This window comes from Bison bison, unplaced genomic scaffold (genome assembly GCF_000754665.1).
Source record: "Bison bison bison isolate TAMUID 2011002044 unplaced genomic scaffold, Bison_UMD1.0 scf7180017846342, whole genome shotgun sequence".
Lineage (NCBI taxonomy): Eukaryota > Metazoa > Chordata > Mammalia > Artiodactyla > Bovidae > Bison > Bison bison.
Window position 1 is genome coordinate 26308 of NW_011476915.1, and position 13344 is coordinate 39651.

General features: G+C 50.1%; 1 long non-coding RNA gene across 1 annotated transcript; it reads left to right on the forward strand.

Annotated features, from left to right (window-relative positions):
* The first annotated feature begins 1409 nt into the window (after positions 1–1409).
* On the forward strand, positions 1410–4743 carry LOC104988147. Its single transcript, XR_825209.1, has 3 exons — positions 1410–1527; positions 3069–3808; positions 3960–4743. It is a non-coding gene; the product is annotated as an uncharacterized LOC104988147 (long non-coding RNA).
* Positions 4744–13344: the final 8601 nt, after the last annotated feature.

Below are 13344 nucleotides of genomic sequence, written 5' to 3' on the forward strand. Positions count from 1 at the left end.
CGGGCAGACCCGGGGGGAGTTGGGCTCCAGGCTGGGGGCGGGACGGCAAGGAGGCAAGAGCAGGGGAGCCTGGGAGGGCACAGGGGCTGCTCCTGGGGGCCCCGGGGCAGGAAGGGCCTGGAGGGCCCCCCTCACTCTCATGCTTGGTGCTGGAGGCCCTAAGTGGGCTCTTCTAGGATGAAGAGACTGATGGTGGGTGCTGCTGCTGGAGGGCTCAGCTGTGAGTGGGGGGCGGCGTGCCTGCGGGGGAGGGCAGGGGAGGGCCGCAGCCAGGGCCCAGCGAGGCTGATGGTGACTGTGGCAGGGCCCCGGAGGTGGGGAGAGGGCGGGAGCTGGAGGACGGGGGTCCCCCAACCTGGAGGCCGGGGAACTTTCTGTTTCATTTGTAAAGCTTTCACTAAGCAGCCACGTGCCAACCCAGAAGCCTCCATGTCGCTCCTAACGTGGCTGGAACACGCGGATGGGAGGCGGCGTGGGTCGGCGTCCTGCTGGACCTTGGTAGGCGACACTCTGATCAGTCAGGCTGAGAGCCCGGAGGTCCTCGATGGGGTCTCAACGGTGCGGACCCCACAACACTAGACCCCTTCTCTGATTGTCTGCCAGCTGGATTCTTCCCATTCCGGCCTGGGACCTGTGAGTGTGAGGTGGGTGAGTCTCGACCCCCACAGCCCGGGAAGCCGGCGGGTGGCCTCCCACCCTGCTCCCCCCCACCCTTCCCCCAGCCTGGGTCATCACCTCCCCCTCTTCCTGAGCAACACACAGCTTCGGGGGCTGAGTCTGCCAAACAGAGGAGAGGATGCCAATTAAATTCAAAGCTCAGATAAACAACTGTCTTTATTGTTTTTTAATAGCGTCTTTAAAGAAAGATTTTAAGTTTATAGGGAAATTGCTGAGAAAGTCCAAAGGATTCCCATACACTCAGCTTCTCCCATAGCATTAACACTTACACTAACGTGACACGCATGTGGCAGCCGATGGAGCAACGCTAATATATTGTTATTAGCTAAAGTCCATAGTTGGCTTGGAGGTTCACTCTTGGTGGGCATTCTACAGGTTTTGCCAGATGTTCAGTGACATGTGTCCATGTGCCAGCACCTACGGGGAGAGTTGTTGCCCAGAAAACCCGCGGAGCGGCTCCTGTCCACCACGCTCCTGACCCCCGCAGCCGTGGGTTGTCCTGCTGTCTCCGTGGGTCTGCTTTGCCAGGCTGTCCTCTAGTTAGGGCCACACGTGGTAGCCTTTGCAGACTGGCCTCTCTCTCTTGCATTTACGCTTCCTCTGCATCTCTTCACGGTTTCCCCGTGCCTTTCCCTTTAGAGCTGAATGACACTGCATCGGACGACCGAGGATGAGATGGCTGGATGGCATCACCGACTCGATGGACATGAGTTTGAGTAAACTCCGTGAGTTGGTGATGGACAGGGAGGCCCGGCGTGCTGCAGTCCATGGGGTCGCAAAGAGTCGGACACGACTGAGCGGCTGAACAGAACTGACTTGATACACCATCACCTGATGTACTGCGGAAAGGTACCCACTCCCCCACTGAGGGGCATCTTGAGGCTTCCCCATGTTGGCCATGATGAATAAGCTGCCGGACTCATCCAGGAGCAGGTTTTTGCATGGACTGAAGTTTTCAGCTCTTTGGGGTTAGGAACCAAGGATCGCGGTGGCTGAACCGGGGTGGGTGTGTGTGCCGAGTCGTAGGACGCCGCCTCACGCTCCCACCAGCCACGAGGCTGTATCTGCTGGTGTTAGTGTTTCGGTTTGGGCCTTACAGACGTGTAGGGACATAGTTCTTTTATTTTAGGCAAACATTTTCATGTGTTAGATCTGACATCCTGACATGGGCCCCCCCACTCCAGAGCTTGGTGCCAGGGAGGCCCAGCAGTGGCCCAGGGGAGGAGGCGCCCCCACAGGCAGGTGAGGAAGAGGGTGGGCAGGAGCCCTCCCAGGGGGCAGCCTCCCCGCTGTGCTTTGCAAGCCATACTGGGGAGCGGGGGCTTCTTCCTGAGAGTAGTGGGCGTCCCTGGAGGGCTCCAAGTTGGGCGGTGCGGCGGTGGGGTGGAAAGATAAGACGAGCCTGGAAGTGCCTTGGGGCTGCTGCTGAGAACCACAGTGCCTGAAAAAGATGCAAGAGTGAGACGCACTGGACCGGCTGGGGAAGGTGCGGGCAGCAGGGGGGCAGAGGTGGGAGGGGGCTGTGGTTTTACAGGAGGCCGTCAGAGAGCCTCACAGAGGAGCCGGCATTCCCAGGGCACGCAGAGGCTGCGTGCGAAGGCCCCCAGTCACGTGACACAGGCAGAGGGTGGGGTGGAGGGGCGAGCCCTGGGCCTGCAGGTCTCCCCAGGTTCACAGGCCCCGAGGCCGAGAGAGTCTCTCCCTCCTGGGGTCGGGGAGGGGGGCTTCATCACAGAATACAAATGAGTAAATCATTGGCCACTGACCGTGCGCTCACCCTCCGGCCTGTCTCGCCTCCTCGAGGCGGTGGGGGTCCTGGAGTCACTCCCGACTCAGGGTAGGCTCTCCTGCTGTCAGCTCCCTTCCCTGGGTCTTTTCCCAAAGCTTCCCTGTGAACGTCACCCCAGCAGCACAGAAAAGGGACTTGCTATGAGCATAAACGACTAGGCACCCATGTCTGCTTCACGACTCTCGGGGGTTTCAGGAGCTGGGGAGAAGACAGCAGGCGCTGTGACCAGTGATGCTGTCGTGGATCTCACTGCTGGGGGCTTCAGGGCAGGGAGGTGTGGGCCTGGGGCTGGGGGCAGCACCAGACATATGGGTCTCATGAATCTCAGCATCACGGCCTGGTCTTGTAACCTGGGAGACTCCGAATGTTCCAGAAAGTTCCGAGGGCCATTCTGAAGAGGGAGGGGGAGCCCAGTACCCTCCGATGGAGGTACGTGCAGTCGAGCACACGTCTCGTGGAAGATGTTTGCAGTGGTTCTCGTGCCTTTCTAGGCATGAAGAGATGCAGGAAGCCGGGTTTACAGCATGTTCTCCTGGAGCGCGGTCTGCAGGCCAGTCCTGCCAGCTTTCCCAGGGTGCCTCATCCTGCCCTTTGTCCTCAGCTCCTGCAGGGCGTGTTGCTGGCCAGCGCCGGTGGTGGGTGATGACTTCATTCCTGTAGAACTGGATGGTGGGCAACATTCCTTATTTTACAATCCCTTCCTCTTCCGTCTTCACTTCAGTCAAGTCTCCGAGGGCGCCGCGTGACCAGCCTGTTTCGTGGCGAGGATTTCCGTGACGGGTGGCTCGGGTTATGTGACTGCACTGGACCCTGTTACCCCAGGCCTCGGGACCCCCAGTCTGACTCCTCTGTCATGGGGCTGGGAAACGGGCCGCTCTTGCCGCTTCTTCCTGCCCCTAGAGTTTTACTCGGATACAGTGACTGATCTGACTGAACTGTCCGTCTGGTCAATCCTTTCAAGTCGTCTGTAGTCGTCATTCATTTTATCTGAGGCTCAATCGCGTTCTTTTTGATCAAAGAAACAATCGTCTTGTAAAATAGGCCGAATACACGTAATTTAACGAGGGGCGTTGATAAGGTCACGAGCGCGTCCTTAAGCTCAGAATGTCTGTTAGGCGTGGCCCTGTATCTCCCCCGGTCATCTGGCCAGTCTGTTCTGTACCAGTTGCTATCTTAAGGGAAATGATACACTGCTCATAAAGTCCACCAAAGATGTCTGCACGTCCGAGGCCAGCGGTGGGCCATCATGACCCCTTACAGGATGGAGAAAGGAATGTTATCTTCTAAAGAGTTACATGGTTGACGTCAAGACAAGAAAAATAGATTTTTATGGTTGAGCAGGTATTCCTTTCCTTGGGGAGGTCTGGTTAATGCATAATGCAGATGCATAATGCCCGCCAGAGGGGAGCGGGGAGGCCAAAGGGCAGGGGAAAAAAAATGTCATGTTAAAATTTTCCTTGCCTTGCTTGAGAACTTGAATTTTTTTCCTCAGGTGTCTGCCGTCCATGTTGAGAGGTACTGGTGTGGCCTGGCTGGAGGACGTCCGCTGAGCCCCGCAGGTCTGTCCCCAGGAGGTCCTGGCACCGTTGTGGGACCAGGTGTCTGGCTTCCTGGAGGGTAGAGGGGTCGCCTCTCGCTGGGGTCTGCACACAAGCACCAGGGTCCTCAGCAGGGAGGGAGCGGGGGTGGGAGCCGTGGGGAGACTCGATGCCCCAGTTGTCTGCACTCGCACTTGCTTTGCACACTTTTCTGGCGTGTTGCTGGGTCACCCGTGTTTCTGACTCTGTCACCGGCCCGTCATTTGCTCACCGTCCCCTCTGAGGCTCTGTGATGGGCTCTGGAGGTCCTGACCCCCAGCACCTCAGGACGCAGCTGTGTTAGGAGCGGGGCCTTTGCCGAAGCAGTCAGGTGACAAGGCAGTCACTAGGGTGGGCCTGCTGCAGGGGGACCCGGGTCCTTGTGACAAGAGGTCAGGACACAGACAGACGCAGCAGGGCGGCCCCGTGAAGACTCGGGGGAGCACGGCCATCTGCAGGCAGAGCAGGGAGTCTTCAGGAGGACCCAGCCCTGCCCACACCTGGGTCTCGGGTTTCAGCCTCCAGGAGAACGACAATAAATGTCTGCTGTTGAAGCTGCCCAGGCCATGGGCCTTTGTCATGGTCACCTAGCAAACTAATGAAGGTGTTAATGTTTTCCTTATGGATTTCCAAGTGCATTTAATGTATTAATTGTATTACCCCCTCGGGGCTTCCCTGGTGGCTCAGTGGTAAAGAACCTGCCTGCCAACGCAGGAGACACAGGTTTAATCCCTGGACGGGAAAGATCCCCTGGAGAAGGAAATGGCAACCCACCCGAGTATTCTTGCCTGAGAAGTCCCACAGATAGAGGCACCTGGCGGGCTACAGTCCACGGGGTCACAAAGAGTCAGACACGACTTAGTCACTGAGCAGCAACAATCACCCCCTTGTCTGTCACATTTTAGCCCAAATATTTTCCCGCTTTTCTCATTTGCCATTTAGTCAAAGACAGCTCCGTTGAGGTGTAGTCGGCGTGTTAATGCAGTATACTGCCCGTTCTAAAACGTCCCAAGTGCTGACCTGTGCAGACACCGTGAGACCGTCACCCCCGTCAGGATGGCAGGCACGTCCGTCACCTCTAAGAGTGTCCTCTGGGCCCTGCAGCCTCTCCCCCCACCCCTCCATGCTGTACCCCACCCCCAGTTCTTAATAACTAGTGGCTGTGTCCGTATCCATTTTCTAGGGTTTTCTATAAATGGAAGTACGTAGCATGTACTCTTTCTTGCCTGACCTCTGTCTCCCAACATGACTATTTTGAGGTTCATCCGTGCCTTTTCATGCATCAGTGGGACATTCCTTCTGATTGCCATCGTATGGATACAAAAAGAATTTTGTTTATCCGTTCATCTGCTGATGGACATTTGGCTTGTTTCCAGTTTTTGTCAATTAAAAATAAAGCTGCTATTTACATTCATGTGAAAGTCTTTGTGAGGACAAACATTTCCTTTTCTCGTGGGGAAATGCCTAGAAGTGGGATTACAAGATCACATGTACACTTAACTTTTACAGAAAAAGAGCCGCTTGCCAGACTGGGTTGCTTTATGCTTCCAACAGAGACGTGGGGCCCCTCCCTGCTGGCCGTTTGGACAGTCAGTCATTTTGACTTTAGTTTCTCTCCTAGAGTGATGTCCTGTGACTCCATTTTGCTTCTCCCCGGTAACCGATGGTGCCGGGCACTTTTCACATCCTGATTTGCCGTCCAATTATCTCGTTTGGTGAAGTGTCACTTCTAAGACTGCGTTTTCCCCATTTTCAAAAGTTGGTTTACTGTTGTGTTTTCAGAAAGTTCGTTATCTACTCTGGATCAGCCCTTTATGAAATGTGTGCTTCGCAAAAAGTGGCTTATGCTTTCATTGTCTTTACAATGCCTTTTGAAGAGCACATTTTAAAATGTCTTGACGCATTTCAACTTATCCATTCTTTTTTTTTTTTTTTTTAGGGCTCATGCTTTCCATATCAAATGTAGGAGACCTTCGCGTTGCCTGAATTCACAGAGATTCTCCCCTGAGTTTTTATGGCTCTAGTTTTACATGTAGGTCTATGATTCATTCACTTTGAGTTAATTTTTGGATGTAGTATGAGGTATAAATCCAAGTTCTCCTCCTCCTCCTCTTTTTTTTTCCTTCATTTGCTTGTGGATATCTGATTTATTGGAAAGGCTGTAACTTCTGCACTGAATTGGCCCTGCACCTGTGGATAATCAAGTTTTCCATGAATTAAGGAGTTTCTCCTTCCTGCTCTTCAGCCTACGTGGCTTTTTCTTCTTTCTTGATTGCACTAGCAAAAACCTCGAGTACAAAGTTGGATGGAAGTGGTGAGAGAAGACACTCTTGTCTTGCTCCTGGCTCAAGTGAGAAAACATTCAGTCTTAGACACGCTTGTTGGGCAGAGGAAGTTTTCCTGTATTCCTAAGTTTGCTGAGAGCTTTATTTATTTATTTTTTTTAAGAAATCAGGAATGGGTGTTGAATTTTGTCAAATGCTTTTTCTGCACCTACTGAGATGATTATATGGGTTTTATTTTTCAGTTTGTTAAAACGGTGAATTACTGACTGACTTTTAAATGTTGTCCCAGCCCTGCATTGCTGGGGTAAAGCACACTTGGTCTTGATGTTATATCGACTTATACATATCGAGTTCTATTTGTAAAATTTTGTTTGGGACTCTTCTGTCTATGTTCATGAGAAATAGTGGCCTGTGATTTTCTCTTCTTGCACTGTCTTTGCTTTTGGTTATCAAGGCAACACTGGCTCATAGATGAGTCGATGTTTTTTTGTAGAATTTGTGCATTGTCGTTCAGTAGCTCAGTCGTGCCCAACTCTTTGTGACCCCGTGGACTGCAGCACATCAGGCTTCCCTTCCACGCTCAAACTCATGTCCATCGAGTCAGTGATGCCATCCAACCATCTCGCCCTCTGTCACTTCCTTCTCCTCCTGCCCTCAATTTTCCCAGCATCAGGGTCTTTTCCAGTGAGTCAGCTCTTCACATTAGGTGGCCAAAGTATTGGAGCTTCAGAGTCAGCGTCAGTCCTTCCAATGAATATTCAGAGTTGATTTCCTTTAGGATTGATGTAATTGCTATTAGTTTTTCTTTAGCCGTTTGGTATAACCCACCAGGGAAACCATCTGGGTCTGGAGCTTTCTTTGTGGGAAGGTTTTAAGTTACACTTTCAATTCTTTAATAGATACAGAGTCATTCAGATTATCTTTGTTTGATTGGTCTTTGGTATTTTGTTTTGAAAGACACTTTCATCTCACTTGTTAGGTTTATTGTCATAAAGTTGTGCATAATATTTCCTTGGTTATTCTTTTAATAGCTGTGCAATCTCTGTTGGGCTTCCCTGATAACGCAGTTGGTAAAGAATCCACGTACAATGCAGGAGACCCCAGTCCGGCTCCTGGAGAAGGGACAAGCTACCCACTCCAGTCTTGGGGGCTTCCCTGGTGGCTCAGCTGGGAGAGCGTCTGCCTGCAATTCGGGAGGCCTGGGTTCGATCCCTGGGTTGGGAAGTTCCCCTGGAGAAGGGAAGGACTACCCACTCCAGTATTCTGGTCTGGAGAATTCCATGGACTGACAGTCCATGGGGTCGCAGAGAGACACAGCTGAGCGACTTTCACACTCTGTATTGATGTCACCTCCTCGTTCCTGATGTCAGGCACTTCATCTCTCACTTTTTCTCTTTTCCTGATCTGGTTTATCAGTTTTTATTGGTATTCTCAAACAACAGAGTTCTGGGTTGGCTTTCCTGCTTTCTCTACTGTTCTTCTGTTTTCTGTTTCATCAACTTCTTCCTGGTCTGCATTATTTCCTTTCTCATGCTTACTTTGGGCTGATTTGCATTTCTTTTCCTTTTTTTCTTAAGGCAGAAGCTGGGGTCACTGATTTCAGCGCTCGCTTGTTTTCCATGTAGGCGTTTTTGCAGGAGAAATTCCGCCCTGAGTCCTGCTCTAACCATTTTGCACAAGTTCCCATGTGCTGTCTTTATATTTTCATTCTGTTGAGAATCCTTCCTAATTTCCTTTTTGATTTTTCCTTGACTCACGGACTATTTAGAAGTGTGTTATTTAAATTCCAAATGTTTGAGAATTTCCCAAAGACTTTTTCCTGTTATTGATTTAAAATTTAATTCCATTATGGTCAAAGAATATAATTTATGTAACTTGAATCCTTCTCAACTTATTAAGCCTTGTTTAATGGCCCAGAACACGATCTGTATTGGTAAATGTTCCATGTGCACTTGGAAAGAATGTGTATTTGAATGGCATGCTCTATAAATGTCAATCAAGTCAAGTACTGCCCTAGTCTCCTAACTTCTTGCTGATTTTTCTGCACTAAACAATTAATCATTAATTTCCAATTAATTATTGATAGAGGGGTACTGCAGTCTCGGAGTGTAACTGTGCATGTCTACCCTGCCAGTTACAGCCCGTTTAGCTTTATGTATATTTCAGAGGTCTGTGATTCCTTTAACCTTTGTGTGTCTTTATACTTAAACCGTGCTTCTTGTAGGCAGGACACAGGAGGATTCTTCCTTCTTTAACCCCGGTATAACCATCTCTGCCTCTTAACTGGGGCTTTTAGACCAGCTGCACGTAACGTGCTTGACCGCGGAAGGAAGCAAGTGCACCGTTTCTCACCCGTGTTCTGTGGGTCCTGTCTCTTTTTTTCTCCCTCTTACCTCTTCTGCGTCAATCGAGAGTTTTATGAATTCCATTTTATCTCCTTTGCTGGGCCTTTCTGTGTTGCTGCTTTGGCTTTAAGGGGTTTGCAGTGCTGACTTCTCGCAGTTGTTTTTGATTGATTGGCTCTCCTCCTCCTTATGGCTCGCTTTTTCCTGCTTCTTTGCCTGTTTGCTAATTTTTGATCAGATGCCAGACATTGTGTGTTTTCCCCCTCGTTCGTGCAGGACCTCTTTCTACTCCTACGAACGTTCTGGAGCTTTGCTCTGGGGAGCAGTTAAGTCACCTGGCCATGATCTGATCCTCTCTGGTCTGGATTTTTTTGGGTTTGTAAGGTGGGCCTGGGGAAGTGCCCCATTCGGGGTTAACTGCCCCCAGGGTAATGCAGGAATTTTCCAAGTGCCCAAGGCCCCGTGAAGTGTCCATTTTCTGAGTCTGGTTGGTGGGAACGGACCCTGTTCCCAGCCCTGCCTGAGCAGTGGACATCGGCCCCCGCCCCTCCTGGTGGTTCTCTTCCAAGCCTTGAAGAATTTCCTCCGAGGCACGTGTTGCTCTTTACCCGACTGGGTGTGTGAGTGGGCCCCTCTGCGGGCCTCCAGGGCTCCCTACGCACGCACTCCTCTCCAGCGCTCTGTGCCATGAACTTTCGTTGCCTGGGTCTCCCTGGACCCTCAGCTCTTTCTCATCAGTTCAAGGGTCCCACTGGGCTCCCCCCACTTCCCCTTCCTCTCGAGGAAGCAAGTTGAGCAATTCTGAGCCTGAAGCTTTTGCTTCTCATCTCCTAGGGACCGATGTTCTTAACTGTCTGATGTTTACTGTCCTGAAAAATAAACTGTTTCGTGTACATATATGGTTTCTTGATGATGTTGTTTTCTTTGGAGAGTTGCTCCAGGCAGGAGGATAAACGTGGTCCTTGTTTCTCCATCTTGCCCAGAAGCAAATGTCTGCCTTTTAATTTGGATGAGCATTTTTTGATATACAGAAACAAACCTTTTAAGCAATGAAATTTACTGAGTCTTTTCTTCTACGATACTTTCATTGTTTGTAAGCTTAGAAAACTGTTGCCAGGATGAAAGCAGATAAATACATACCTATATTTCTCTCTAGTTTTACTTTAAACTTTTTTCCCTCACACACTGACCTTCTGTAACTCTCCTGGCTTCTGTTTTGATATTTGGTATATTTGGGCCTGGAGTAAAAAAATCTCATTACCCTTTTTCTCGTCCTGAATACATTTCTGATTTTTCTCAACCTCCTGATTAAATATCCTGCAACCTCTGACGGAGGTGCTGCCAGATTCTTACGGTTTCGTGGTCATCAGGATGATAGATGTTGTAGAATTGAAATAACGTGTGCGACCTACAGGAGAAGACGAGGGGCTGCACACCGCGGCCTGTGCCTGGCGCCTTTGCTGCTGCCGTGTGACCCTGGCATCAGCTCAGCCCACCCTGAACCCTGTTTGCTCTTCTGGAAAATGCAAGTGATGGGAGCATTTGCCTCCTGGGGCTCCTGTGAGGGTTTCCAGAGACAAAGGGGAGGCAGCTCTGCCTGGCTGCTGGTCTGCAGGGAGCCCTCCACACACATCAGATATGCTGCCTCCACTTCTGAAATCTGCTCTTAATTTTCAAAATTTTCTTGGCTCTTCCTGCCTATTTTTCCTTGTATGCGAATTTTAGGTTTGTCTTGCCAACTCCCTCCCCACCCCTGGCTCACCCCTCACCCCCAAATAAATCCTATCAGAATTTTGGTTGGAAATCTGGCGAACCTATACATGAATTTGGGAAGATCTGATGTTTGCAAACGTCCTACCCAAGAACGTGGCGTGTTTTCTCTTTCTCTCTTTTTCAGACTTCATGTTTTTATTTCTCATTAAAGTGTGTTGTTTTCTTCCTACAGATCCTGAACATTTCTGAAGAAGGTTTTAGCAAAGTATTTTTTATGTTCTTCGCACCCCCTCTCCTTTTTGTTTGAGAATAACATTTTTTAAAATTCTGCTTCATCTTATAACTGGTGGTTGCTAGAAAATCATAAAAATATTAATGTAAAATGTGTATTTTGCATCTGGCGCCTTTCCTGAATTCTCTCATCCATTCTGAGCTCTCTTCCGCTGGCTCTCTCGGGGCTCCTAGGAATGTGGTATTTTGGTCTCCTCCTTTCCAGAAGTTGCACATCTTATTTCCGTTTAACATCTTTTGCATTGTCTTCGGTTTATGGAGCGGGGCTGAGCAGTAATGATGAAAGCAGGCGTCCTTGTTTGGTTCCTGTCTTGGGCTGCGGATGCCTCTGCGTCCCACCGTCCCGGGTAGATAAAGGAAGTGCTTATTTATAATTTTCTATAGTTTATTGAGCTTGGTGTTTTGTTCTCAGAAATAAGGATTGACTTTCAGCAAAGATCCTTCCCCCGATGTTTAATGATCACGAACTATTTAAGACCTGCCAGAAACATAAATAAAAGTAGGAAGAACTGCGTCTGCCGCCCACCACTTGGCTTAAGAAAGACGAAGGACGTGAGGAAGGGTCCCGGGGCTCTGAGTGACCCCTCACCAAAGAAGCCCTCCCCTGCAGAGGGGACCGTTCATCTGAGAGGTGCGTTCCTCACAGGCAGGCCTATGGAACTTATGTCCATGTATTGAACCACATTTGGGGAGTCCCATGGCCCTGTGTTTTTCCTCTGGTGCCTTTCTCAGCGCTCCCAGCACTGTTTGGGAACCTCTGCCAGGGCATGCATGCAGCTCTGGGTCATTGTTTCAACCGTGTCAACTCCACTCACAGATACTCCCCAGCAAGCCTCCTCTTGGTGGAGGATTGGAGCTGCTCTAATTTTCCGTAATTACCAACAAGAGTGTGCACTCAGCAGAAACCAGTGGGCCTTTGCAAGCTGCCCAGGGGTGGACAAATGAGTCTCCCAGGTCTCATCCTCCAACGCCTTCTCCCAGGATGAGCGAGCACGCTTCAGCGAACACCTCTCTCCCCAAGCCCAAGAGGGAGGTGCAGACAGGAGTCTTGTGAGACAGGGCCCCCCTCCTGGATCATGCCCCCGGATCACACCACCGACACCGGGCCTCCAGCGTTCCGGACACGATCAAGGCCACGCACCCCGCTTGTCCGGCCCTTTCATCTCTCTTGGTCTGGCAGAGGTCATCACTTTTTTGTTGCTCTTCTCAGTCACTTTATTAACTTTTCAGATGCCAGTGTCATAACATTCTTGTTTGTTTACAATTGAACATAACGTTGCCAGATAGCCATTCTTCTCTTAAGTAGCTGTGATGAAACCCTTGTTTTCACATGGTATTTCCTTGCTCCTCCACCCACGTTCATGGTAAACCCAAGTGTAAAAAGATTACAGACAACAAACAAAGTGTATGCGTCCTCGTGTGAATGCTATATTTTGTAGCACCCAGCATGCATCATTTACGTATTTTCACGGGCGTGTGGTTGGTTTATAAAATTGAGTCCATTACTGCTGTATAACAGTGATTCGGTTATACATACGTACACATTCTTTTTTTTTTAAATATTCTCTTCCGTTATCTTTATCACAGGGTATTGAATACAGGTCCCTGTGCTACGCAGTAGGACCTTGTCATTCATTCGTTCTTTTTTGCCTTGAAGGATCGGTGACAGCTGTGAAGAGTCTGGGCCGGTTTTCTTGAAGAGGATCTCACAATCAAATTGGCTGGACAGTTTCTTCACAGTCAGACCCAGGCTGAACTTTGGGGCCAGAGTACGGCCTCAGTGGCGCTGGGTCCTCTGGGCTCTTCACAGCCAGGTGCCCGAGGCCTGAGGCTCTCGCTGGTGATGGTGCTGAGACTGATCACCAGCTTCAGATGAGGCTCACCAGTATTCTGTTTCCAGGTACAATTTTAACTTGAAAAATAATGGGAGAAATGTTCACCTCTAGGGTGCGAGGCGCTCATTCTGATTTAGCCTGAATTTTATGCTAAGGAAAGCAGCCTGTCAGTGGCCTATCAAACGTCCACTCGATGTCTGTTTCAATCTTTCAAGGACAGGGTGCACTGACCAGAAGGAGAGCATGTCCGTGTTAAAACAGAGACGAAGCACCTCCCTTCCTGGGACACCAGTGCTGCTCCTCCTTCAACAAGATGCCCTTCTGGGGGCCAAGGCCACGCTGACTCGCTGGGTGTGCGCTTAGTCCCCGAGTCGTGTCCGACTCTTTGCAGCCCCATGGACTGTGGCCTGCCAGGCTCCTCTGTCCATGGGATTTTCCAGGCGAGAACACTGGAGTGGGTAGCCATGCCCTTCTCCAGGGGGTCTTCCTGACCCAGGCATCCAACCTGGGTCTCCCTCATTGCAGGCGGATTGTTTACCATCTGAGCCACCGGGGAGGCCCATTTTATAGTAAAATGGAACTTTAAAAAAGAAGTGGGGAATTGTGCTACCAGCTCCCACCAGATGGGCAGTGCCCACAGGAGCCCTGGCTGGCTTCTATACCTGGAACAAATCCCGTCCTTGCCAGGCCTTGTCTGGCCCTAAAATGGCCTGGATGGGGACTCTGGATATTTCAAAATGGATTTTTTTTTTTTTTTTTGCACTTATAGTTAAAGAAGGCTAGCTCTGTAAAACATCCCTTTCTCAAGATTCTGACCCTGAGAGAACAGAA